Source organism: Camelus ferus, chromosome 19, assembly GCF_009834535.1.
Source record: "Camelus ferus isolate YT-003-E chromosome 19, BCGSAC_Cfer_1.0, whole genome shotgun sequence".
Lineage (NCBI taxonomy): Eukaryota > Metazoa > Chordata > Mammalia > Artiodactyla > Camelidae > Camelus > Camelus ferus.
The window spans coordinates 23,316,662-23,342,349 of record NC_045714.1 but is presented as its reverse complement, the minus strand read 5'-3'; the positions used below and the strand labels follow the sequence as shown (position 1 = coordinate 23,342,349).

General features: G+C 35.0%; 1 protein-coding gene and 1 long non-coding RNA gene across 4 annotated transcripts in view; both read left to right on the top strand.

The window, feature by feature from the left end:
* Positions 1 to 7,731, top strand: part of LOC116657917 — a 28,040-nt gene extending 20,309 nt beyond the window's left edge. Inside the window, exon 3 of the long non-coding RNA XR_004313089.1 lies at positions 1,001 to 7,731. This is a non-coding gene — a long non-coding RNA (uncharacterized LOC116657917). The remainder of the gene's footprint in view (positions 1 to 1,000) is intronic.
* MACROD2 (mono-ADP ribosylhydrolase 2) overlaps positions 1 to 25,688 on the top strand; it is a 1,866,240-nt gene that overhangs the window by 44,976 nt on the left and 1,795,576 nt on the right. The window lies entirely within an intron of this gene.

The window sequence follows — 25,688 nt, the reverse complement described above, 5'->3', positions numbered from 1 at the left end:
AAAAATTTTTTTTCCTGGAATGAGTGAGGAGTGGTTAGTGGGAGGTGGGAGATGGGAGGGGTAGGGACGGAGTAGTCTTTTTTTGTAAGAATGGTAGAAGAATTAGGAAAGAATACCAGCATCTTTCTGTCTTTCTTTTTCTGCTTTTGCACAATGTTTGCTCTCATCTTCACAATAAAGGAAGTTGTATGAGAATTCTTTCGTCGCAGATTCACTTCTGTGGTAATAAGATTTACCAAGAGCATTTAGGTACATAGCATGTAATAGTATTAGCTGGCAGCAAATTTAAAAACCAGTGGAAAGTGTTTAGATCTGTGAACTGTATTGAATTTTAAATATTTTAAGTATATACTTAAAAAGCTTGTTTGAAATTAACTTGTTGATTATTTCTTCTTTGATTGGTTAGTTGGTTATTTAACCATTTGACACTGACTTATTTCTTAGCCATGACGATGTTTAACACTGCTATGCATTTAGAATAAGGAGTTAATAAACTGGGTTGCCTTAAGCCTTAAATTCTTGATAGTTCTCTAGAGCAGAAGAGACACAGGTGTCAAGAGCTCAGTGAGTGGCTTCCAAGTCAGCCCGAGTACCAACATAGTTTGTAGATTTTGCAAAAAGATTTCTTCCTTCAGATTGTGTGTCAGGAAGTATCATAGATATTTTCTAAATATCTGCTTATTGAAGTTTTAGAAATGTTATCTTCAGTTGTATTCTTGATAAATTATAACTCTGTTGTGCTTTTTAAATGATATATAAGACGTATGCATGAGTATATGGGAGGCAAAGTTGAGAGCAGTTGAAACGTATACCTGTAATAACTCAGTTAAGTGTATCGGACAAGGATACGTCACTAAAATTGGCCAAGGTAAAGTACAATGAGAGGATATGCTGGTAGAGTTTTCTTTTTTTCTTTTTTGTTTCAATGAGTGTAAGAAATGTTGCTCTTATTAGAGATTTTTGTATTATTTTCTCTTTCTTTTTTTTTTTTTTTTTCTAGCGTGGGCACTAGGAAAAGAGCTCTTTTATCCCATCTTGTCTTCCAGTCCGTTTTGAATCAAGGAAGACTCATTGAAAACTCCTTTGAGAAGAGTCTGTTTTGAAGAAGGAAAAAGAATTACTGTTGAGAGAAGGCATACAGACCAGAAGGGTGATAGAAACATGTGTTTTTGTTTTGTGTGCCACACCAACAGGACTTCATAGAGAGAACATGGAGAACTGGGAAGGGAGAAAATTAAGGAATGACTGAAATTTTTGGGTTCTGATGGTAAAATGCTGGCCATCTACTAATATGAAAAGACAATTGTTGCCTTAGTCCCAGGACTTTCTGTCTGCTATGCACAGTTACCATAAACTCTTCTCACATTCAGAATGACCGCTTTGTTCTCTGTGAATGATGGCACTCTTGCTTCTGTTTCAGTGGTGCTTCCAAGGATGAATGAAAGTATATAGTATCTGCCAAAACCTAAAACGTACAGTCTGTTTATTTGTTACTGGAGCTTTGCAAGATACTCTTGCATTTTAAAATTTTGTAGTGCTCAAAGCCAACCATTATAGGGTTTTGGTTTTTTTTTTTTTTTTTTTTTTTGTCAGTAAATAATAGATTTTCGAGATGAAGTATGATTCTTAATCATATTGTGGTCAGTTTTCTCCAATCTGATATCCATAGACAGCTTGATGAAATTTAAGATTTTATTTTTTATGCTTAAATAATTATGTTGTTTATGTTGTGTGATCATATGATTTCCTGTTTTTCCTGAGATTGTAACAAACCTTATTTTATTGTATATGTCAAAATAAAAATTTTAAAATAGTAAATATGCTGTAATATTGTGGCTACCGATCTTATATTAATTTTCTACTAAATATCAAGTTTGGTTTTGGTGCAAACCCTGATCCTAAATGACAACTTTATCTCAGTTTTTGGAAGCTGTTTATCTGTGTTACATAAGAAGCATCTTATGGATTTGGCTTGTGTGTGTGTTTTAAATATTATTTGTTTTTATTTTATTTTATTTTATTTTATTTTATTTTATTTTATTTTATTTTATTATTTTATTTTATTTATTTTATTTTATTTTATTTTAGTTTAGTTTAGTTTAGTTTATTTTATTCTATTTTATTTTTTTACTGTGTAATCATTCTTTTAGGCAGCTTTTCTTTGGAAGACAAGGAAGACTATATTTTTGAACCTGTAATTAGTTGTTTCAGTTCTCCAGACCAGTAATATGAATTCTGAACCTTATTTCTAATTCTCCAGTCTTTCCTTATTTTAAGGACGTTTAGAACAGGTTGTGATCCCTTTTGAACATAATGTCTCAGTAGTCAAGAGTGTTTTCTCCTCAGCCTTTCTCCAAGGGGGATTTCTTGATTGAAAGTCCCTCCTGTATACTGGGTTCTCTTCCGAGTGCCCTCTTATTAATACAGAGTGATTGTGTATGTATATGTAAAGGGCTGACTTTGTTTCAATATGACATAGGGAATTGTACAAACATGTTTATTACTACATTGCTTGTTGTGGCAAAAAGCTAGGAATAACTTTAATGTACACAGAGGGAGAATAGTTGTGATGGAATATTATGGAACTATTAAAAATGGGTTCTCTGTTCATTCTAAGGAATGTCTGTGATGTTTTAATGAGTGAAGAAAGTTATAATTCACTGAGTATCCTATTTTAGAAAACTTGTTTCTGTAAAACATGTATATATATTTGAAACAAAAAAGTTACAATTATCTTGATATATGGGATGGAGGATAAAGAAGAAATAGGGATGATTTTTTTCCCTTTTCATATTTTTTGTATTATCACATTGGTTTCAGTGAAAGTGTTAACTTTTGTAATTTTTGAGGAAGAGTTTAAGAATTATGGAGAAAGTACTTAAGTATAGCTTTGTTGTATTTTATAACTTTATAAAATAATTTACTAGACAAAAATAAAAATATTTACAGTGTTCAGTGATACACACAATTTACTATTACTGTGAAATGAGTCAAGGAGGGTGCAATGTTGATTACGATTCCATGAGAACACCAAGTTAGAAGCCAGCTTTAAAGGAGATAACGGGAGTCTGGGTTAGTATAGACATTTGAGATGTCGTCAAAGTTCTTATTATACAGGGACTAGTTTCAGTTTAGCCTTCTTTCTCTCTTCAGCCTCAGTGCTTTTGCATTTGAGACACTAAATTGCCCCCCAAAATGTAATTGAATTTACTTGTATTCCTTCTCTTTACCCCTTCTTGGGAGCAGGCAGAAAGGGAGCATCCAACAGTGTAGCAAAGAGAAAGAGGGATGTTATTTGAATACTGTGCTGGAGAACACACTGATTAAAATTGGGCATTATGAACCTGGCTCTGATGAAAAAATTTCTGGGCCTCTGTTCACTCAGCTATAAGATTAGAAGTTTGTACTCATAAATACTAAGAGCTCTTCTGGAAATAGGATAACATGATAAAGAGTCCCTGCACAATAGAGAATTGATTTTAAATTGTAATATTTCATGTACCAGTAAAAATACATTGCTTTAACACTTTTTGGGGGGGCAGGTAGAGTTAATATACTGATAATTGTGGATGTGAAGTTGGACATTACTTTGGTCAACTAGAATATTGGAATATTTTTCTTTAAGCCCTGATTACTACTACATCAGGAAAATGTTTTACAGTATTAAATACTTATGACTGTCTTAGGCTTGTACAGTTAACATCATGAGTTCATAGGGTGTAAAATACAGCAAAGTGACAGTTAATTGATATGGAAGTGTCAGAAAATAACTAAATAATATTGAAGGAGACAAAATCCTTCAATTTATTTTGTATTGTGCCCATGGAATTGTGTGTATAACTTAAAAAAAATTAACCTCAAGTTTCTTTGAGGAGAAACATTGTCTGTGGGATAGAGATGAATTTTTACTATTAAGCTTCCCACTATGTCAAGTTACTGAACCCAGTTTTCACAGGCAGAGGCTCTGTTTGCTTTTCATTTTTGTCTCTACCAATTCTCTTTCCCTCAGCTTGAATGAATATAAATACCTTTGATTATTTTCATACATGGTTATAAACTTAAATTGTATTACCATGTTTTTCTCCTTTCAACTAGGTTATCAAAGGGTTGCATAACACTATAGTTTCTAAATGTCAAACAGTTTATACAGTATTATATTATAGCCAAGCCTGTAGTATATGTGTTTGTACAGCATGAACTGTAAACTGGTTTATGAGTTGTGGTTCTGTACTTGCCTTCTATACATTTCAGAAGACTTACCTGTTATTTGGCTTTTGTTATAACTCACAGGGTTATTACAAAGATTGAGAGAGACAATGGATAGGAAAGCTTTGAAAACTATCAAGATTATGCAAGCAAATTGTTATTGTTTTATTTACTGGTTAAAAAATATCAGAAGGACTATAATTATGTTTTTAAGAGCTGAAAACACTTCGCAAATCATTTACTTATTTTAGGTGCAGTTGGAATGGTACAGTTTTATGAATAACAATATTTCTATTTTACTGAGAGAGGAAATTGAGATGATTTTACTAGATGATTAACTGATTCCACCAGTATTATACAATGAGGTATGGAAATACATACGGCCAAAATTTAGGAAAAACCTGATGTATTTCAAATTCAATCAGTAGACTTTCACAAAGAGTTAACTTTTTTTTATAAGTGGCTCTGAAAATATCCAACATTATTCCATAGTTGAGACCTCAGTGTATGACTTTAAGGTATTAAAGTTTATTACTTTTTGTTTCTAACTCAGCTTGTCCAAAACTAAACTCATTATTTTCTTTTCAAGCCTATTCACCCTTAATTTGGAGAAGGACCCTTACCGCTATCCAGTTATAGATAGTTATCAGTTACTACTCTCCAATAACACCTACTTCTAGCAGGTCTTAAATTGTTTCTTCTTTAAAATGTCTATTTTTTTTTTATTTTTGGTGTCTCGATTTCTATCACCCCTGCCACTACCTGAAATCAGACTCTAAATGTTTTTCATTTGGATTATAATGGCAGCTTCATCTGCTTACCTTTAAAGTTTTACTTCATCCCATCCATATTGTTCTCAAAGCAATCTTTCTAAACGTAAATCTGATCAAATCACTCTTTTGCCTTCCTACACTGTAAGTCTTTTTGTGATAAAGGACTAAACTCATACAAAGGGCCTCTTTATGACTCTGCAAGATCTTTTTCATTATATTCCCTGTGCTTTGTATTACACCTGGTATTTTGTATATCTTCATTAAATATTGGTAGAAAGAATTAAATCTGGTAGGCCCTGAGCGATCAGAGAAGTGTAAGATAGATATTGAAAAATTATTCTCTACTTTTTGAGTCCCTAAAGAAAATTTTAAAGCACTGTTTTTAATTGGCCTTTGTCTCTATTTCACCTAGCCTAGTGCTTGGCAATTAGTAAGTGCTTGATAAATGTTGAATTAATTGATCAACTTGATATAAAAATTGGAATCTAAATATGTATGACAGCAGTGGGTATGAGACTTAGTTGCTTTGGTGGATATGTCATCAGTTTTCATGTTCCAGTTCCACTAGTTGAGAAGAAAATCCTATATTGCACATCTTCTGAGCCTAGAAATACTTGTTTTTAAGCATTTATGTGAGTTTCTTCATCATCTTTTTCTTTCCTGTGTCTCTTTTGTCAGTAAACTTCCATTTTGGTTTTCTTTCCTTAGCCAATACAAAGGTGGCTTATGGATACTTTCTGTCTGGGACATGACTTGGTTTTATGAGCTATTGATTAGCTAAGGATATCCAAAAAAGAAAAAAGATGAATTATTGAAAAGAAATCAGAAGCTTCTCTTCTCTTCTGTGTGTAAAAGACATACACTTTTCTTCAATAGCCAGTTAGAATTCGAATTAGCCGTTTACCAAACTGCCAGTTAGATGTCACACTTAATTGGTCCTTTGTATAGGCTAGGTATTAGACACCATTTAGATTGAATTAGTCTCTGGAATTTGATCATTGAAAACCTTGAAAAGTCATTTATTAACCACTGGTGGTACATATTTTTTCCTGTTATAATCAGTACTAATTTTTAGTATTATGATTTACTTAAGATTCACTTTGCTCCTCATTTAATAAATGAAATAAGGAAGTGGATATGTAAATCATGTCTCAATACAGCTGTTAAAAAAATAAAGTAATTTCATAAACCTTAAGGAAAACTCTTTTTCTTTTCCATTCAGGCACATTTTACCTTGAAATCAGGATAAGGGATTTAGTGAAACTGTATTATCTACAAATCTGTTTTTCAAGAATAGCCAATTAAACACTTAAATACTCTTCCTCCTTTTCATTATTTTGCAAGTAGAGAATTCATACCTGAATTTTTTTTTCTCTGAAAGAATAAATCTGCTGTTAGTAGTACTTCTACTACTTCCTTACCCACAGAGATAACTTCAGTTTCTAAATTACTGTTTGGTCATTGTGCAGATCCTACTTTGTGAAAGTTAATTGCTTATAGTGGTAAAGATCCTGACCACATCCTCCCAGTCCCACCCTACAATCACATACATAGTCAGGCATTCAAAATTATTATCCAAAGTGGCAACTTCCTCCTACCTTGAAACTTGTACAGACAATATTGTCAAATGATTCTTTTGTATGATATATTTTTATTTTTCCAGAAATAGCTCAAGGTGACACTTCCATTTTGTAGTGCTTTTTAGTTGAATCTTCAAGTAAAATTGCTAGAGTCACCACCAGGTTATTTCTTGAAATAAGATCTCTAAATTAATTAATTACCAGTAAACAAAATTAAAAAGTTTAATATTACTTACAGATAACAAATGTTTTAATTAACATGAAAAAGACCATATTGGGAGAGCAAGGACTCTGGACCCAGACTGCTCTGTTTGAATCCTGGGTCCCTTATTTATTATTTGTGTGCATAGCCTCCGTTTTCTAAGCTATAGAATGAAAATAATACCTGTTTCATTAGGCTGTAAGGGTGAGTGAGTTAATACATGTAAAGTATTTAGTAGAGTACCTGGCATATTGTAAACACTATAGATAGAAGTATTTGGTACTACTGTGCAAAGTGGTAATGGTGAATATCTGATCTTTTTTCTTAACTTGGAACAATAACAATTCACATTATAATGGATAATAATATCCATTGCTTATGATTTGAAGCCCCTAATTATAAATGTATTACTGAGATGTTATAAGATCTCTAAATTTAGCTTTCATTTGTTTACTTCCGTTTATTTTTATTATTACAGTAAAGGACAAAAATGTGTTTATTGCCTATACTGCAGAAACTGACTGGCTCAGAATAGAAAACACCAATCTACTCCATCAGGATTGTTCACTCTTAATTACAGTTTAATTCAGCTAACATTTTAAAGCCCTCCTAACTTTGCTTCAGGTACTTGGAATACAAAGAATGAGATAAAAATTGTGATGTCTAAGATTCTTTAAATTATAAACGAAGTGTACTTTTTTTATGGGCACAGGGGTAAAGGAGAAGAGGATATGGTTGGGAGGACTTTATGGAAGAGAGGATGACAACGTTAAGACTTAAAAGTAGAGAATCAATTTGAGAGTGGGTTGAGAAACACCAGAAAATGGAAAAAAAAATTGCAAGACTTATTATAAAGACCTATTGATTTCTAGAGTCCTATTAGCCATTTCTAAGGGTGGAGGGTTCCCTATGCAAGAGTGGCAGAGGGAGTCAGGGACCACCTAATGAAAGACCTCATTAACCAGTGCCTTTTTTTTTTTTGGTGAGGGACGTAATTAGATTTATTTCTCTATTTTTATTGGAGGTACTTGGGGCTGAACTCAGGAGCTCGTGCATGCTGAGGATGCGTGCTACCATTTGAGCTATACCCTTCCCCCAGTAGACCAGTGCCTCTTCATAATAAGTCAAACTAGTGTGCACATGATTTGCCTATTAAAGTACAGATTCTGGTTCAGTAAGTCAGGGGTAGGACCCTGATTTCATAGGTGACGTGATGCTCCCAAGTGATGCTGATGCTGCTGGTCCCCTAAGCACACTGAACAGCAAGATTATTTGCTGTTCTGAAAAGTTTTGCCTTTATTCCGTGGGGACTGAAAGAGTGTATATGATCAACTTTTGCTTTTAGAATATTTTGTATATATAGGGGTAGGAGAGGAGTCGTGGTCACCATTAGACTTGGCAAGGAGAAAGAATTGTGTGATACTGAAGAGGAGGTGGAGATGGAGGCAACAGATATGCAGAAAGAAGAATGAAAAGCTCTTGGTTAACAATTGGCTTGAAGAGGAGTTGAGTGGAGTAATTTGGTATGTTCCTAGGTTTGGAAATTACTAACTGGCAGGTGACGTTTACTGAGTTAGGGAGGAGAAGCAGGTTGATCTCCTTGTGTCTGTGTGTGTGTATGTGGTGGGGAGGAGGGGGTTGTAGGGAGCAATAAGAAAAAGATGTCTGCTAGGTAGTTCCAAATGACTAAGTTGTCTTGTCCCGGAAAGTACATTGGGGACTCATTAGTTCAGTTTGTTTCAACATTTACTGAGACCTGGTGTTTACAAGTTCTCTGTTAATACTGCTTAGCATACTAGAAGGGGTGAAATGGGGTCTCTTCCCTAAAGGATCTCGCTATTGAGTGGAAAGATAGAATCAAATGAAAAATTGCAATCTAGTGTGACCCAGTCAATAATGAAATAAACCAAAGTAGGAATTGCTGGAGAATACTGATGAAACTTTTAGAGTAGGTGACAATTCAGCTCATTGTAGATGGGTGAAGAGAATTCTACAAGCAGGTGAGAGTGAGAAGAGATGGATATCTCAGATAGAGTAGGAAGTTATCTTTTGGTGTCCAGGTTGTAGATCATTTGCTGTAGCAATAGCTCAAAGTAGAAGGCTGGATGGTGGAGAAGGAGGCTGCAAAGTTAAGCTGGGGGTCTGATCATAAGTTTTCTTGGCCATGTGTGGCCCCATAACCTGTACATAATGAGGGTAGGGACACTTGTAGTTAGTTTTGCACTTTGCACTTTAGAGGACATTCTAGTTATCATTGTGAAGGAGGAACTGGAGAGAGGTAAAATGTGGGACTTGAATCCCAAATAGACAGTGTAATGGTTCAAGTCCAAATAATCGATTTCCAATCTCAAATTCCTTAAGGGGTTGGGCAGATAAGATGAATGTGGGAAGTAGCAGTGATACAAGGCTTTGGGAGGGGCAGGTTCTGCGATAAAAGGAAATATAGCATGTATTCCCTTCTTCCCCACCAAGGAATCCACATTCAAAATGTTAAATACCATTGTGCTGTTAAAAAACACCCTTAAAATGGTAATTCTGGCCAAAACCAATGTGGTTGTAGTGATGACAGAAATAAATTATTTGGGAAGTAGGATTTCTGACTAGAGAGACTGGATGGTTGTATTACCAACTAAAAGCAGAGGGGTATAGGCAGAATCACACACTTTTGGTGAAAAGTGAGGAATTAGATCTGGACATGTTGGGTTTGAGATGCTTGCGGAAAATCCAAGTAGAGATAGCTAGTGTTCAGTTGTCACAGCTGGGCTAGGGAATGAGATTTGGAAAGCTCTCTATATAGTGGAGTGAAGATTCTCCAAGGAAAAAAGTTATGATGAGAGAAGAGAAGAGGGCTAAGGATGGAACCCCAAGGAGTGGTAAACTTTTAACAGTGACCAGTGAGAGGGATAACAGAGTAATATTCATGGTAAGAGTCTGGTAGTTTGGCTGTTGTACAGACAAAAAAATCAGTGTTTCAGTAAAGGAACCATTCAGTTGTGTCGCTTGCCACAGAGGTACAGAAACAAAGAATGCAAAAGGTCCTTCAGAGTTGGTACAGAGCAGCCACTGACAAATTTGTCTAAAGGAATTTCAGTGGGGCCAGAATCTACAAAACTCTGGATTACGGAGTGACTGGGAGGTGAGAAAGTGCCGACAATGATTTTCTTTTGGAAGAATTCTTTCTCTTCTTTTGCCATTTGTTAAAGGCACTTTCTCAGAGCTTACGTTCCTGACTTGAATAATCTAATTATAGCCTGCCTATCTGAAAATAGTTATATATGTGATAAATTGATTTTATTATGTTTATTTTATTTATATTGTATTTATCATATATTTATTATATATTCTTGATTGTTTATTTATTATATAAATATGCTGACATAAGTCATAAGAATATAGATAGGTGTGAATAATTTTAAACCGAAAAGCTTCTATAATGAAGATAATTTACAAAATGAGTTTTTATATTTATAGACTTACTCATCTGTCTTCATTAACGTTACAGTAATCTTTGGTTTATGAAACCCTAATGAAATATTTTCTACACACTTCAGATTAAAGAAGAAAAATCTGTGCATTTATTTTCTTGAGTTTAAATGCTTTGAAAATTATAAAAATTATTCAACCTTTTCCTTTTTAGTACTTAAAAATGGGTTTAAGCATTGAAGTGCTTTATAGTTTTACCCCAGATCCTTTTTTCCTATTGACTTAAGTTTTTCATAGTCTTTGCAATGCCGCCCTCTAGCGACCGCTTCCCAAAATGCATCAATTAATCTGAAAACTTCCATCTCTGACGCCACTGGTTTTTTGCCTCAGCATGTGTTGTTTAGTGCTCCTCAGTTTAGGGATGTGTGTGTGTTTCATCGTCAGTTAGACTTCTTATTTTCCTTTAATAGCATTAGAGAAAGATCAAGAGTTTGGAGCTAAATAATTTGGGTATGAATTCTTACACTTTCATTGATCAATTTGTGCATAAAGTCGAGTTACCTATCCAGAATTATTCTGAGGAGTAAAGGAGAATGTCTTTTTTTGACACTTGATACAGCAGAGAGTAGGCATTCAACATGTGGCAACTCTCTCTTCCATTTTCTTCTCCTTTTTCTCATTGGACTAGGCTTGGAGTCAGTATTCTTTTTGACCCTCTCTGAGTTCTCTTCTTATAAAGCATCTTATATTGCAATTGCATATCTACTTGTCCATGTTCTGTAACTTCCAGAGGCCAGGGATCATGTTTGCCTTGTGCATGTTTGTATCCTTAGTATTTTAGAACAGAGTCCAGTGAATACAGGATCCTCATTAGGTAAATATTTGTTGAATGACTAAATGAATAAATGATTGAATAAATGGCTACCACTTCTTAATAGGAATCTTAGAGTGTGTCACAGAAGTTTCTCTGGTGTTAGGCAGATTGCAAATGGATACTACATGGTATAATTAGATCGTACACATAGCCTTTCATAAATATTTGCTAATTCATACATATTTGCTAATTTTTACAGTTTCTTCTATAGTTATTAGTCTTAGGTTTTTGACAACATGATAATTTACGTTTTTCATAAAATTGTCGGCTTACTCAATTTAAAATATTTATTAGCAAACAGTTGAACATAGGATTTTCTTGTATAGAGTTGATTTCTTCCACATCTGATTAAAGTCTTTTTATCACAGCCAATTTTATGTCTTGTGTTTTCTTTCATTTAAAAAATATTTAATTAGATTGGAGGTATGTGTATTTTATTGGTATTTTTGAAACACTGCAATTTTTTTGAATTCTTCTGTTTTTCTACTCTCTGATTGAAAAAAATATACATAATTTTACCTATATTACCTCTTCTCGGTTTTTCTAATGACTTAATGCTCCCACTTATTTGTATTCCTTTTTTGGTTAAAATTTTTATTGCTTTAAATGTGCTTCTAATGTCAATATCTAAGTCCCATGTTACTTGATATAAGTTAATTTTTTTATTTTCTAAGTGCTCAATAAATACAGCTGTGATTTTCTCCTTCATCTAAGAGTTGTTTAGGAGGCTGTTTTTAAATTATGAAGTGTGTGTGTGTGTGTGTATGTTTAAAATACAGTTGTTAATTTCTAATTTATTGTAATGTGAGCAGAAAATAAGGCATGTGCAATGTCTATTTTTCAAGATTTTTTCTTGTGATACATATAAGATTAATATTTAAAATAAAATATTCCCTAGGCACTGAGAAAGAAGGTGAGTCCTCTGTAGGGTATACAGTTCTCTATACTTAATTATTGGTTTTATTACATATTTCAGACATCCCTATATATTGACTGCTTCAATTGTCATATACTTATGAGAAATATATTAAAGTTTTATATTACTGTTGTGTGTGTCATTTTTCTTTCTTTTTGACATGTTTCAGTACTATGTTATTTGATGTTTAAAAGTCTGTAATTGATATGTTCATAGTGGATTTTACTTTTCATCAATTAAAAATAATCTTTCCCATAAATGTTGTTGGTCATTTGGATACCCAAATAGAAAAAAAAAAAAATGAAACCTAATCTCTGCTTCCCACCCTGTACATAGGATTGAAGATCTAAATGTGAAAAGTAAAATAATGAAGCCTCTGGAGGACAGTGTAAGAGAATATCTTCTTTATCTTAAGATAGGAAAATATTTCTTAAATAGAACACACAACTTAGTAACAAAATGATTGATAAGCTGGACCGTTGATAAGAACTTCTGTCATCAAAAGATACCAATGAAAGAGTTAAAAACTAAACCAAAGAATGAGAGAAGATATTTGCAGCACATATACCAGGCAAAGGACTTTTAACCATACTATGTAAGGATTCCTATAAATCGTAGTGGAAAAGACAGACAACCCAATAGAAAAATAGTGATAAGAATTGAACAGGCACTTTACAAAAGAGGATATTCAGGTTGCTAATAAATATGTGAAAAATTGCTCCCCAGGAAGATGCTAATTAGAACCATAATGATATACTATCAACATTCACTAGAATGGCTAGAGTTTAAAAGATTGACAAAACCAAGGGTCGGCTGAATGTTGAATGGCAACGGAACTCCTATACTGCTGCCCACTTTTAAAAATTCTGGCAGCATCTACTAAAGCTCTGTGTACACAGCTGTAAATAGGTACCCAGATACCTATATATCCTTGCAATTTCATAAGGATTCATGCAGATATCCACTAAAATCAAATACAGTCATATTAGAAGCAGCAGCATTTGTGTTGGCCAAAACCTGGAAACAAAAATGCTCATCAGTAGAAAAATGGATAAGTACATTGTGGTGTATTCAATCCAACATTGCACAGCAATGAGTCGAGCAATGAAAATGCACAAACTACAGCTCCATGCAACAGTGAGAATAAATTACACAATAATACTTGTTCATCAAAAGTAGTCAGGCATAAGAGAATACATATATATAACTCCATGTATAGAAAATTTAAAAAGCAGGCAAAACTAACCTGGGGATCAGACCTCAGGATAGTGGTTAATTTGGGAGAGGAGGAAGGGATAATGATTGGGAAGTGGTATTAGGGAGACATCTAGGTGTTAGTAACGTCCTATTTCTTGACAGAGGTGGTGATTACACGAGTATACTGACTTTGAATAATTCAGTGAGTTGTGTAATTTATTATTTGTGAGTGTTTTGTGCATGTGTGTAATATTTTGATTAAAAAACTCAAATTACAGGAAACAAAAAATGTTCCTATAGTGTGAGGATACTGTTAATATCAAAATAATTGTATAAACTCTGTACTAGTTAACCACAATTTTGTCACCTATTGAAATTGTCAATAATGTCTCTATAGGTTATTTGCCTGTGGGTCTCACATCCAGTCCCAGCTCCTCTACATCCTGCTCTGTATTCCAGGACACACTGAAAACAAAACAAAATGAAACTTTTTTTCCCTTTAATTCTGTTCTGGCTTTGGTTTTGTTTTCATTTGGCAGTTATTATCTTTGCTCTATTTTTTAAAAAAGTATTTTCTCTTTTAGAATTTTTACTCATTTTGAGAGTCATTGACTTTTACAAGTAGGAATTTTTATTCATTTTCATTTATAATCATAAATGTTTTCCTTAAATTTATTTTTATGCTTTACTGCTATTGTTATGCACTCTTTGTGTGCATGTGTAGGTAATTAAACTTTATTTTTAATTCTACTGAAGCTTTAAGTTTTTCTGAATATTTGCATTATATTTTTCTAATTATCTGGGTTAAGAATAAATTAATTCTTTTTAAATTCCCCCTGTTTAAGATGAAACAATTTCACTTCCACCTCCTTTCTCTCATTCTTGTCTTTTATTGGTGTAATTCTTTGATTCAGGTTAAATTTTATTTTCAAATTATTTTTTGCATTTTGTTTGATCTCAAGAGTTAATCATGAGACAACACTGTTGTATAACAATATAATCAGTTTATTCACCCTTAAATTTATTGTGCACCTACTAAAACACCAGATAGTCTTCGAGGCAAATAAGAATATAAATGAAAAAGATTAGATGGGGCTGCTGATCTCATCAAGCTTTAATTCTTTGGGCCAGATGGCCAATAAATAGGTCAGTAAGACACTTTTATATTTTGAAGGGTAGTATGAAGGGAATAAACAAGGTGCAGGGAATGACTGCTGTTGGGATTGAGGTTACATGTTAGATAGGGTGGTCAGAGAAGGCCTTTTTGAAGCAGTGACATTTAAGCTGAGACTTGAAGAACCAGAAGAGATGCAGAGCTGGGTGAAGAGCCATCCGAGCTGAGAGTGGCCAATGTGCTGATTGAAGTAAAGAGTTTTATCTTTTGAAGAACTTTTATTCAGCATTATTTATTGTACCTTCTGTCAGGCACTGTACCAGATATTTAAGATGTAGTCATGTATGAACAGAGTTTCTGCTTTCAAATTATTTGCATTTTACCTAGAACAGACAAACAGATCAACAAATAGTTTCAGACTATGGTAATTGCTATAAAGATGATAAAATGGGTTAGATGTTGAATGAGGAAAAGGAACCATTTTAGGTAGTTTAGTGAGAATTTTCCTGAGGAGGTGATATTAATAGACATGTTCAGCCACATGAAAATCTAGGGGAAGAGCATCTCAGGTGGGATTTCATTTGGATTGGAGCAAAGTTATCAGGAAGAAGAAAACAACTGGGGTCGAGCTATGTAGGACTTCACATACTATAATAAGGACCTTAGACTTTTTTCCAAGTACAGTGGGAAACTATAGGTTCAATTGCTGTAACAAAAAGACTTCCAACTACAGAGCCTCAAAACAGAAATGTGTCTCTAATGCAACAACTCAGTCCAAAGTTGGTAGCTGACCCTGTTCCAAGGTTGTTTAAGGACCCTGGTTCCTTCTGTCTTGGTCTTTAACCATCTGACAGGGTGTTACCCCTGACTCTGGTTCAAGCTACCTTACCATCTACGTGTCCATTTTGCAAAGAGGCAGCAAAGGACTAACTTCCTTTTTAAGCATTGCTTCTGCTTAGATTTGGTTGGTCATCATTTAGTCACATGGCCACTCTTAGCATGGGAGGTTTAGAAGTACAGTCCCTAGCTGGTTGGCCTTGTACCCTGTTAAAACTTGTGTACGTATGTGTGGATCATTACTAAAGACAGGAAGTGGATAATAGATAATGGGGAGACAAATAGCACTTTCTTTTACAAAGCCATTGAAATATTTTCAACAGGCAAGTGACTTTCATTTTTCAGCAGATTACTCTTGTTGAGAAAATATTGTAAGAGGAGGGGAAGAAAATGAAAATGGGGGCCAGTTAGTCCAGGGGAGTGGTTCATAATGACCTGGACCAGATGAAGGCAATGGAAACAGAAGTTGATGGATTTGAGATACATTTTAGACATAGAACAGCTTCCTGATGAAGACTTGATCTCAGGGAACGTGTGGACCAGAGATAATCAGTTTGGGAGCCACTAATATTTTTGGCATTTAAAACCATGAGACTGAATGAAATCCTCCAGAGTAATAAGCACATGTAGAGAGAAAAGAAAAGATGCTCAGGACTGAGAACTTTAATGTTTAGGGGTGGTGGCAAGAGCCAGCAAAAGACACTGAGAAGGAGTGAACAGTGAGGTAAGATGAAACTAGGACAATAAAAGGTCATGGGAACTAAGGAAAGGAGATGTTTCTGGAAGAATTGTTATTTCTGTTGAACGTTTCTAAAAAATTGAGCATATGTGACAATTTGACAATATGTAGGTCATTGGGGAGCTTGACAAGAGTCATTTCAGTGGATTAATAGGGTCAGAAGCTAGACTGTTGAAGGCTGAAGTGAAAGTATAAATTGGAACAACCACTTAAGAAAGCTGTTTGGTACTAAATCTGTTGAGTACTGTATGACTGTGTTTCTACTCTTGGGTACATAGCGCCATGATAGGCTTGCACATGTGTACATGGAAAACCTGCTCAAGAATATTCTTCAGTGGTATTGTTCATACAAGCAAAAAACTGGAAACAGCCCAAATGTCCATCAACGGAAGAATGGACAAATAAGCTATGGCATGTACATAAATGGGAATACTGTTCCAGAGCGAAAATTGGTGGTCTTTAGCCATATGCATCAGCATGATGAAACTTCAAAACATAGTGTTGATCAAAGCAAGCAATTCACACAAGAATGTGTACTATTTGATTCCATTTACATAAACTTAAAAAATAGTCAAATGTGTCACATATGGAGACATGAATAGTGTTAAAACTCCAAAGGGAAAAGCTTAGAAAATTTAGGAGAGAGGCAAATAGGGAGCTTCAAATATGTTGATGGTGTTTTAATTCTTAAGTTGGGTGATGAATACTTGGATCTTCATTTTAAAAAGTGCTATTCTTTGAAAGTTTGTACTAATATATTATCTCTTGTGTACTTTGTAACTTTTTATTTAAAAAAATCCTGGACAATGGGAGAGTGAGTGTGAAGTAAAGATGTGGAGAAAGTGAGTATGGACAACATTTTGAGAAATTTTGCTGTGGTGCAAATCAGAGAAGGAATGAGGATAATTATTAAAGACCTTGATATGAAACAAACTGTTACCAAAGTGGAAACAGTGGGGAGGGATAAATTTAGGGGTTGGCGATTAATAGACACATATTACTGTGTATAAAATAGAATAACAACAAGTTTCTACTGTATAACACAGGGAACTATATTCAGTTTTTTGTAATAACAGGAAAAGAATCTGAAGACCAAAAATACATATGTACAACTGAATCGCTTTGCTGTACAGCTGAAACTAACATTGTAAGTCAACTATACTTCAATTAAAAATTTAGAAAAATAAAGACCTTGATAAGATAAACTTAAGTGAGGTAAAGGCTAGGAAGCAGTTATCAGAGATTGAGCTGTTGAAGATTTTATTTTGGAAGTGGTACATGCAGTGGGAAAGGATGAGTGAGGTGAGGTAGAAGAGAAGAGTGCTAGAGGTGGGAAGGCCAAGGGACCGAAAGTCAAGTGAATGTTAGTGTTACGGGGAATGATGGCAGGAGAGGACTGGGGAGAGGACATGGGTGGAGCTGGGAGGAGGGTCTGCAGTATTGAGAGGATAGCAGATGACTCCAGTGAAGAAGACAAGAGAGTAGTCCTCGGGGGGTCGGAGGGGGAAGGAACAGAACCGGTTTGGGTGTTGGAGTGGGGAGCATTTACTGTACCTCTTAGCCTTGAGGAACATATGGTTAGAGTTTAAAAAAGGAACCTCCATTTAAAATGAACTCCTATTCTTAGAGGACAGCTGAGTGTCAGTGAAGACCAAAGTTAAGGAAACAACATTCAGTGACTAGGCTGAGGATATAGTTGAGATTTCTGATCTTGGAGAAAGAGTTCCAGAAGGCATTGCACAGTGGGAACAGCTGAGACCTGGATGGGAGTATAGCGGGGAACAGTGATCACCCATGTGCTCAGAAGGAGCATCTGAATATTCTTCTCTGAATGAGTGGTTTCATTGCCTGCTCCCAGCTCATTTATACCGTGGTGTTTTTCCCCTTGGGCTGTGGTGTCTTTTTTATGGACAGGCTTTACCTTTTCTTTAGTAGTGTTTTAGGATGTGCATAGGGATTTATACCTGTGGAACCTTTGTATATCTTTGCCAGCCAGTGAATTCATTATACAGTCTTTGTCTCTGAAGATTCAGTAGCCCTTGTTGCACTGATCCTGCTCTTTGAATTGGTTGACAGATTTTTAAATAGTCAAGATTTACATTCTTACTTAGATGTCTAGTTATCTTAATGCTATAGCTGTGAAAATATTATCACTTGGCAATCCTTATAAATAAATAAAATATGACTAAATAGACGGGAAATTATGTATTTTACATGCATCAGTTTCCTGAAAGCTATCACATTGCTTGTTTCAATTAATCATTTATAGATGTATGTATATAGACCATGAAAGTATGAACATTGTACACTCTCACACTGAAAGAGGTTGCTAAATTTTTTATTCTTTTTCCTTTGAAATGTGCTTGTGATATTTTTGCATGTAGGCACATTATTGATTGCATCCTTTAGAAGATTCCATTGAAAGAAGTTGGATGTAAAATCTGCTGCTGAAAATTATTTTCAAACTGTTATTAGTTATTTGAGTCAATTTTTAAAAGTTTTTTAAAAAATTGCATGTACATATATGAAAAGATTTAAAAATAATCTGTAATATATTTTGTCAGGATAACCTAAGAATAAAAATTTTTTGAGTGTGAATTTTGTTATATATGTTTTTTTCCCATGGGGACTGGCACTTTCTAATATAGGCTGGTGATTGTGCAAATGTGTATGATTTTTACATATCAGTACTAGAAGTCTGGGAAATGGGAAATGACCCAAATGCTCTCAAAAAGCAATTGATTAGATAAATTATGGCATATATATTTGCTGGATGGGTAAATTAGGGAAAGGCTGGGCTGTTGTAACAGAGAGACCTACCAATGATTCCATGGGTTAAAGAAGGTTTTACTTTATTATTTGTTTCTTACTTTATAGGAGAATGTTTCATGGAGTTCTACTCCATGTTGTTGGTCATTCAGGGACACAGATTCTTGCCAACTTATTTCTCTACCATCTCATGGGGCAGATGGTCTAAGCTAGGTTGTAGGTACATCCATATTCTGGCTTTATTGGAACTCTCTTTGCTAAGGTTAAGAGCGATGACATAATTGTCATATCCAAAGGGACATTTTTCAGTTCTTCTGTTCCTTCTCTGTGACATTTGAAGCTGCTGGTCACTTGTTCCTTGATCTTTCTCCTCCATACACTTCTGCTGGTTTTTCTCTTGTCTAAGTCTTTGTTCTTTGTGTCTTTTTCTGGTACTTTTCCTTTGACTTACCTACAAAGGTTGATATTCTCTACTGTGGTGTCTTTGACCCGTTTTCATTTACACGTACATCCATGATGATCTCACCCAGAGCCCCTACCACATGGTGATGTCTCCCAAATCTTCATTTCTAGCCAGAAATATCTTTCTTTTCTGCACCAAGACTTGTACATACAAAACCTGTACTTAAATATTCTGTGGAAGTTCAAATTTGAGTTATCCAAGACTGACAATGATCTTCCTTCCTAAACTGGCTCTGCCACTGCATTGCCTCCATAGCCACCTAGATCAGAAACCAGGAAGTCAGCCTCAGCAACTGCCTGTCCTCCCTCCGCCACTGAGACACTAACGGTTTGTTAACTATGCCTCTTGAGTATCTTTGCTGGCATTTGCCCTTTCATGTCTCCATTGCCACAGTCTTAGTTCAGGCCAAGACTATTTTAAGAGCATCCCTGGGGATCTGTGTTCCTATTCATGCTCCCTTCCAATCCTACTTATTGATTAAATAGGTCACTGATTTTCTTCTACTGGTGTTTGGTGGGCAGCAGCTCTGTGTTTAACTTGTGTAACATCTGGTATAGTGCCAGGTGCAATTTGGTGGTTAATAACTAAGTTATATTAATGATAATTCATTAAAACAAGAGTTTGTGATAAAGACAAACCAGGATTAGTAATTATATTAAGTAATTATTAATTAATAGTCAAAGAATACTGGGAGAAAATTAAATATTATTTTGACACAAAGGGGAAGAAAGTACTAGAACTAAAGAAATGATTTTGGTATTTTATTTTAGTGTTTAAATTAATGTACTCTAAGTCAAAGAACTCAGTAAGTTTGTGGCAAATGTTAGCTTCTGCAGGGAAACCAGAACAAAAAGTTCTCAAACTCAGTTGGTGTGTTAGTTCAATCTCTGCTCTTTGAATTTGGGTCCTGCCAAGCTGAATATAAAAGAAACAATAGACTATCATCTGTGGCAGTTCTGGCCAGTTAACCGAGGCTCCTCCTGGACTCAGCCCACCTGTTTTGTTCTCTTATTGGCATTTGAAGTGTTAGCTTCTATGCTCTGGTGATCCTTCACATTGTCTTACAATTTCCTTGATCTTGCATACCTCTGGAGTCCATGGCTGTATGTACTCACCTAATTCATTGGTTGAGTCATCTCTGCCTAACTTGCCAGGAGAAGGGTATTTAAGCCTGGTCAGTCAGTATTTTTGCAGAGTCAATATTGTGCTGGGTGGCATATATGGCACAAAAAGGGGACCCTGCTGAAACTTTCAGATTAGTAGTAATTTTCTTCCTCCTGCTAGCTAACAATTTTTGTGTCTGTACTATGTGTAGGGCACTGTTGCATATGCTTCACTATGTCTTAATTCATTTAATGCTCAAAACAACCCTATATGATAGGGACTATCCTCATTTTACAGGTGAGTCAACTGAGGCCCAGAGAGGTTAAGTTTGACCAATGCCACACAGCTAGTATGCGGCAGACCTGAGATTCAAATACAGGCATAATGCTTCCAAAGCCGGTTTTTGTCTTTTTTTAAACCATTATCCTTTATTGACTCCTAGAAAAGGACACGTTACAGGTACATATATGGCTCTAACACAAATAGAGAGATTATTTTAGATAATGTTAAACTACAGGATCACATGCAAACTGTGTGAATCATAATTATGTAGGGAAAGGAGTACCGGACTGCTATCAACTAGTTCTGTGAATGGGGCAATAACAACTTCTCAGGATTTTGTTTTCTTCATCTATACAATTCCAAGGTCTCTTTTGCTGTGGAATTCAGGTTTTTTTTCTTTTCATTAATTTAGGACTTGTAATTCCCTCCTTTCCCTGTTTTGTTTAGATTCAGTTATCTATTCCAAGTTAAATCATATCTTCTGAAAATGTCAACTTCTCATTTAAGTTGCACCAGTGAGTTAGTTATGTCTTTGTGTGTAATACTGTGGAGAATCCATTATTATGTGCTTTACTATGTGGATTTTGACCCCTATAGAACATGCTGGGTCCTCTTAAACGTAAACACATTCAATAATCAATTGGGCAATGAATTCTGTATTGTACCTTTACCAGATCTGTGCCTTTGTGCTGGATCCTATAAAATCTCGAGATGTTGATCAACTGATTAGGTGTTGGTTCTGCATGCCAGAAATCTTACAGAAATGCTAACTGCATAATATTTTGAAACCTAGTTTTGTCATTTCACAAAAATGAACAAAATTTAAGGACTAGTTTTCAGAATATTAAAATTTGTTCATTTCTGTGAAATGACAAAATATCAAAATGATAATATTAAAAAATTTTTGTGTCAGAGAGTAGAGATGAACACAGACACATAGTGATTTCAAAAATTTAAAACATGCACCCAAGAGCCACAGTTACAAACATATATTATGACCCACAAATACATGCATCTATGTACATGTAGCTGAAACAAAATTTTCATAAAGCAACACTTTTCATTACTACATGTGATGCACTGTAATATTTTAATTCTCTTCTGTATTAGTTTGTGAAAAAGTTGTTTGTAGTCTGTCAAACTGAGTTTACAACCCACGAAGAGTCTTTACCTGCAGACTTGAATAGTGAAAAAGGCATAATTATATATGCTAGTTTTTCTGATTTTCTAGTTCTATTATTTCTTTGTTTGAAACAGCATTTATCTATTTCTATAAATTAGGATTCTATAACTTTACTAAAAGGGCAGAAATTCGATTCTCCCTTTCTTTGGAGTGTAACTTTATGAACATAATTAATTTATTTTTACACAAGGCTACTTGAAGTATTAGTTTGCATTATTCTCGTATAAGTTTTAGACTAAGAGCCAAACTGTGTAGCCATATCATAATTTTTAACTAAATTGATTTTTAGCAGAATACATCATTAAGATAAAACACATTTTAAACACCTAAGCTTCTACTCCAAACATCTTCGAGGTCACATTAAACTTTAAAAATGAATATCCTGTACGAATGAAGTTGTGTCCTTATTTAAAGCACTAGGAGTCTATTTTTTTTAACCTTGTGAGACATCTTTATTATGAGGCAATATTGCACAGTGGTTAAACAAATGGGTTCTGGAGTCACATTTCCAGGTTTCAAATCTTGTCAGTTGTAAAACCTTGGGCAAGTTAGTTGCTTAATCGCCTTGTGCCTCAGTTTCCTTAAGTTACCTCAGTAGAGTAGTTATAATGATTCAAAGTATTAATATAGAGAAACATATAAAATAGATGAGTAAACATTTGAACGTATCATTTTAGGAAAAAGGGTGGAATTAGGATGTACACAGAGGAGTCTTTTGTTCTTATGTAAAGATATGATACTGGGCACCCTGCTCCCTCACACATGCACATTCCTCCCTATTCCTGTGTATCCATTCATTCTCAAATCTCATGGTTCTTTCAGGTGTTGTAGATGTTGCACCAGAAGACCCTGTCTCCTAGGCTAACTCGTAGTAACTGTTATGTTGGGGGTTTGCAACTTCATTTCTGTGCTGAGTTTTCTTCAAAGCCTGCTCTTCCTCCCTCCGTCTCCTCCTCCTTCTTCCCATATCATTTAGCTTTGCTGTGCAACAAACCCTTCACAAATTAGTGGCTTAAAATAATATTGTTTTGATTATTGCTCATTAGTCGCTGGTTAATCAAGAAGTTTTATCATCAGCTTGTGGCTTCCCTGAGGCTGGCTGGTTCTGGATGGTCTCACTCACAGTGTCTGGCTGGCAGTTGCCAGGCAACTTGGTCTAGGAAGCCTTAGCTGGGATGGTTTGTGTCTGCTCCAGGTGACCTCTTATCTGCCACTAGGCTAGCCTAGGCTTTATTACGTGGTAGTCTTGGCATAGTAGGAGAGGGCAGATACCAATGTGTGAGCACTCATTCAGCTTCTGCTTGGGTCACATTTATTGATGTCTACTTGGTCAAAGCAAATTTCATGGAAGAGCTCAGGGTCACTGTGGAAGAGTACTATACAAGGACATAGAAACAGGGAGATGTGATTCCTTGGAAGTCTTTTTGGCTCAATATATGACGCACATTCTGAGTTACTGAATTTTTACCACATCCTAGATCCCAATATAAGTTTTGACATGCACACATTTATTTTGATTTGATGGGAACTTGCCTCATATGCTTCTTTTCATGCCACTTCTGGGTTTTCTATTTCTAATAGATTTTTTTTTTAAATTGAAGTACTGTCAAGTTACAATGTGTCAATTTCTGGTGTACAGCACAATGTCCCAGTCATGCATATATGTACATATATTTATTTTCATATTTTTTCAATAAAATTTATTACAAGATATTGAACATAGTTCCCTGTGCTATACAGCAGAAGCCTTTTTTTTTTAAAAAAATCTATTTTTATATATAGTGCCTAACACTTGTAAATCTCTTAACTCCCAAGTCTGTCCTTTCTCATCCCCTTTCCCCAGTAACCTTAAGATTGTTTACTATGTCTGCAAGTCTGTTTCTGTTGTGTAGATGAGTTCCTTGGCATCTTGTTTTTTTTTTTTTTTTTAAGATTCCACATATGAGTGATATCATATGGTATTTTTCTTTCTCTTTCGGGTGTACTTCACTTAGAATGACATTCTTCAGGTTCATCCATGTTGCTGCAAATGGCATTATTTTATTCTTTTTATGGCTGAGTAGTATTCCATTGTATAAATATACCACAAGTTCATTATCCAGTCATCTATCAATGGACATTTAGGTTGCTTCCATGTCTTGGCTTTTGTATATAGTGCTGCTATCAATATTGGGGTGCATGTGTCTTTTCGAATTAGAGTTCCCTCTGGATATATACTCAGAAGTGAGATTCCTGGGTCATGTGGTAAGTCTATTTTCAGTTTTTTGAGGAATCTCTATACTGTTTTCCATAATGGCTACACCAAACTACATTCCCACCAGCAGTGTAGGAGGGTTCCCTTTTCTGCACACCCTCTCCAACATTTATCATTCATGGCCTTTAGAGTGATGGCCATTCAGACTGGTGGGAGGTGATGCTTCGCTGTAGTTTTGATTTGCATTTCTCTGATAATCAGCGATATTGAGCATTTTCTCATGTGCCTATTGGCCATTTCTATGTCTTCATTGGAGAATTGCTTGTTTAGGACATACGACCATTTTTGGATTGGGTTGTTTGTTTTTATGTTATTAAGTTGTATGAGCTTATATATTCTGGAAATTAAGCCTTTGTCAGTCCCATCATTTGCAAATGTTTTCTCCCATTTGGTAGGTTGTCATTTGTTTTGCTTGTGGTTTCTTTTGCTGTGCAAATGCTTATAAATTTATTAGGTCCCATTTGTTTATTTTTGCTCTTATTTCTATTGCTTGGGTAGACTGCCCTAGGAGAACGTTGCTAAGATTTATGTCAGAGAATGTTTTGCCTATGTTTTCTTCTAGGAGATTTAGCATATCTTGTCTTATATTTAAGTCTTTAAGCCATTTTGAGTTTATTTTTGTGTATGGAGTGAAAGTGTATTCTAACTTCATTGATTTACATGCCGCTATCCAGTTTTCCCAACACCGCTTGCTGAAGAGCCTGTCTTTTCTTCATTATATATTCTTGTCTCCTTTGTTGAAGATTCATTGAGCGTAGGTGTGTGGGTTATTTCTCAGCTCTCTATTCTGTTCCATTGATCCATATGTCTGCTTTTATGCCAATACCACTCTGTTTTGATTACTGTAGCTCTGTAGTATTGTCTGAAGTCTGGGAGGGTTATTCCTCCAGCTTCGTTCTTTTTCTTCAATATTGTTTTGGCAGTTTTGAGTCTTTTGTGATTCCATATAAATTTTAGGATTATTTGTTCTAGTTCTGTGAAAAATGTCCTAGGTAATTTAATAGGGCTCACATTAGGTTGTTTGTTTTTTTCTTATTAAGTTGTATGAGCTGTTTACATAGTCTGGAAATCAAGCCCTTGTCAGTTTCATCTTTTGCAAATATTTTCTCCTACTCCGTAGGCTGTCATTTTATTTTGCTTATGGTTTTCTTTGCTGTGCAAAAGCTTATAAGTTTAATTAAGTCCCATTTGTTTATTTTTGCTTTTGTTTCTATTTCTTGGGTAGACTGACCTAGGAGAACATTGCTGAGATGTATGTCAGATAATGTTTTGCTTATTCTTTCTTTTAGGAGATTTATTTTTTCTTGTCTTATGTTTAAGTCTATTAGCCATTTTGAGTTTATTTTAGTGTATGGTGTGAGGGAGTATTCTAACTTCATTGATTTACATGCAGCTGTCCATTTGTCCCAACACCATTTGCTGAAGAGACTGTCTTTATTCTATTTTATGTTATTGCCTCCTTTGTCAAAGATTAATTGACCAAAAGTTTGTGAGTTCATTTCTGGGCTCTCTATCCTGTTGCATTGATCCATATATCTGTTTTTGTACTGATACCATGCTGTTTTGATTACTGTAGCTCTGTAGTATTGTCTGAAGTCTGGGAGGGTTATTACTCCAGCTTCATTCTTTCTTCAGTAATGCTTTAACAATTCTGGGTCTTTTGTGATTCCATATAAATTTTAGTATGATTTGTTCTAGTTCTGTGAAAAATGACTTGGGTAATTTGATAGGGATTGCATTAAATCTGTAGATAGCCTTGGGCAGTATGGCCA